This window comes from Echinops telfairi, unplaced genomic scaffold, assembly GCF_000313985.2.
Source record: "Echinops telfairi isolate 266 unplaced genomic scaffold, ASM31398v2 ScPeMD7_7424;HRSCAF=8462, whole genome shotgun sequence".
NCBI classification, from domain to species: Eukaryota; Metazoa; Chordata; class Mammalia; order Afrosoricida; family Tenrecidae; genus Echinops; species Echinops telfairi.
In genome coordinates this window covers 86,846,450-86,849,297 of record NW_022111324.1, presented here as the reverse complement: position 1 = coordinate 86,849,297, position 2,848 = coordinate 86,846,450, and the positions used below count along the sequence as shown (strand labels likewise).

The window sequence follows — 2,848 nt, the reverse complement described above, 5'->3', positions numbered from 1 at the left end:
GCCCACAGGGCAAGAGCAAAGAACCGCAGAGAAGAGAACAGAGGACGCCCTTGGGTATTGTCTTTGGGCCATCGGTAAATGTTTGTAGACATGATGAATCCCGATCACCTTTCTGGGTGGTGCAGATAACTCCAGTGGGCTGGGTGCCAGCTTCGGAGAGGTGATATCACTTATTCGGGCGAGAAGATGGGCAGAGTAAGCTTTGTAAGCAGAAACAACGTCGACGGCTGTCCTTACTAACGCTGCCACGGGATCCTCGAAGAAGGAACTTGGTAACAACCGAGGCCGTGTCATTCCTGGTCGGGAGGATTTCAGCCCATCCAGAAAAGGTGTCTAGAAAAAGCAGCAAATACTTATCCCCGCCAGCTGGTGGCTTACTTCCAGGCAAGTCCAGTTCCCAAGTTCACCGGGGGCTATTCTGCGAAGGGGGTTCCTGGAGAGGACCCTGCTGGCATTCCCTTGGGCACCCAGTGCCCAACTAAGTGCTGGAGGTGAGGTGCCCAGTATGTTGGAGACAGGAGCTGGGGCAACGTGGTGGCTTCCGGGTGGGCTGTGCTGTGCTGCGGAGTTGCTTTCCCAACCGTTGGGCTATAACTTCCGGCAGAAGCCGCCATCCATCCGGGAGCACGTTCCAGTAGCTTTTCCCGGGGAGGGCCTGCAGTTGCTGAGCTAGCTGGAGTTCTGCTGCCCAGTCAGCGGGCGAGTCCAGCAGGCAGACGGGAAGACCGCGGGAGGCTCGAGCCACAGAAGCGGCCAGCCGGTTTCCAAGGCCTTCCAGCGTTGGTGCTTTGGTGCCCTCTGCAGTGCCCGACAGCTACCTTTAAAAAAATGTTCCCGGCCTTGATTAACCAATACAGCTCCTTGTCTTCTGGTTTGTGGAAGCAGGAGGCCAGACCGCACTGGCGGCAGTCATGTCCGTCGAAGGGGCTGGCCGTGAAAACCCCAGCACCACACTCGTCTGAAGGGCACGCGCGCCGACTGCGGCAGATTTTGCCATTTGCGTCCACCTTATAGTATTTTAAGACCGCTAGCTTCACCTTGTTTCTCTTAAGCTTGTTCTTGGGAGTGGTGTAAGACTTCTGCTTCCCTTTCTTCGCACCCCTCAAAGTCTCAGCCCAAGACGAAGCGTGGACTCCTTCTGAATGCTGAACTCAGACAAGGTAGGTCCATCTTCCAGCTGCCTGCCAGCAAAGATCACCTCTGCTGATCAGGAGGAATTCCCTCCTTGTCCTGGATCTTGGCCTTCACCTTCTCTATCGTATCCGAGGGTTGGACCTCGAGAGGGATGGTCTTCCTCCTTAGGGTCTTCATGAAGCTCTGCAGCCTGGCGGCGGCTCCACCGCAGATGGAGGATCAGAAAATGACAGCTACCTTTGCTGGCAGCCAAACTGCCTCTAGGAGGGCTTTAATTTCCTCGTTGTTTTTAATGTGCTTTTCATCTGAAGGAAGGAGCCCTCTTTCTTTGTAAATAGCTGCATGTACATGAATCGTGGACAAAGAGTATTTACTGTCTGAGTAAATATTGGTAGGCTTCTCGTTTCCCCACCAGAAGGTTCCTGTGAGAGCTATGGGCTCAGCTTTGGGGGCTGAGGTGCCTGGTGCTAGCGCTTGGGCCCAAATAACAGGTTCACGGTGGTTACGGCAGCTTAGCTTTTCTGTGTCCCTCATGTACAAAGCTGCTTCTGTCTGTGCAGAGAGTGGCATCTACCTGGGGTCAGGACTGCTTTGTCAGGTCTGCTGGCACACAGCGAGCAGGTCCTGGAAGTCATGCAGGGGCACCTGTTTGGAGTCATTGTCTGGGAGGAGAGTGGCAAGGTTAATACTTGGTGTGGCTCTGAAGACAAGCCATGTGTGGTCCAGCAACAGGCTTTGGTATTGTGTAAGCCTGGCATTTGACAGCCACCGGGGTCCGGGTCCCTGTACTAGTGACTCCACAGCGTGGGAGCTGTTATGATCGTCTTGACTGAGTGTGAACTTGTCGGCCTTTTGACATGCAAGGTTGTAACAGCCACTGCCCGGAGGCACGCGGACCACCCAGAGGACTCTGGGTCCAGTCTTTTTGACAGGTAGGTAGCTGGCTCTTTCCAGGGACCTAGTGTTTGGGGAAGGACCCCTCTTGCTCTCATGCACAAATAGATGGAATGGCTTGTGTACATCTGGGAGTGCATGCACAGGGACAGATGACAGGGCTTCTTTGAGAGTTAGAAATGCGTTTGCTGTGTCTCACCCTCGGCTAGTGGCCCTGGTCCAGCATTGCCTCAGAAAGGGCAATATCCGTGCAATGTTGGCCAAGCCCAGGGTCCACAGTCTACAATAGCCCGCGCCTCCTGGAAATTCCTGGAGCCGCCTTTTTTTTGTGTGGAGGTGGGGTTTGCAGCTGGGCTGTTTGACCAGGTAAGGTTAGCTCACGCTGTTTGATGCAAAACTGGGCCTTCTTACTGGAGACTTTAGACTTCTTCATGTGTAGTAACTGCAATAAATCCTTAGTGCCCTGCAAGCAACTCAGGAAAGAACTGGCAGCTAGGAGCAAGCCCGCTACATCTTGGAGGAGAGACAGGTGGGGGTGTGCAGCAACAGAAGGTTTTAAATCTTTGCAGGGGTGGGGGGGCTCTCTGGAAAGGGTAGGTGAATTTTTGAAGCCTTGAGGGAGCCAGCCCCGGGTTAACTGGGAGGTCACATTAGTTGTGGGATCAGTCCACTCAAAGGCAAAAATAGGCTGACTGGCTGCCACAAGTGGTATAGAGAAAAGGGCATCTTTCAGGTCTAATACAGTGAAAAAGACTGGGAGGCAGAGAGCTTAGGCCCTGTGGGGTGGAGGGTTTCTACCCTTTGGCTGGCTTCTCTTAAG

The 2,848-nt window shown here is 53.8% G+C and overlaps 1 pseudogene; it reads right to left on the bottom strand.

Moving 5' to 3' along the window:
* LOC101652323 overlaps positions 1–2,461 on the bottom strand; it is a 3,454-nt pseudogene extending 993 nt beyond the window's left edge.
* Positions 2,462–2,848: the final 387 nt, after the last annotated feature.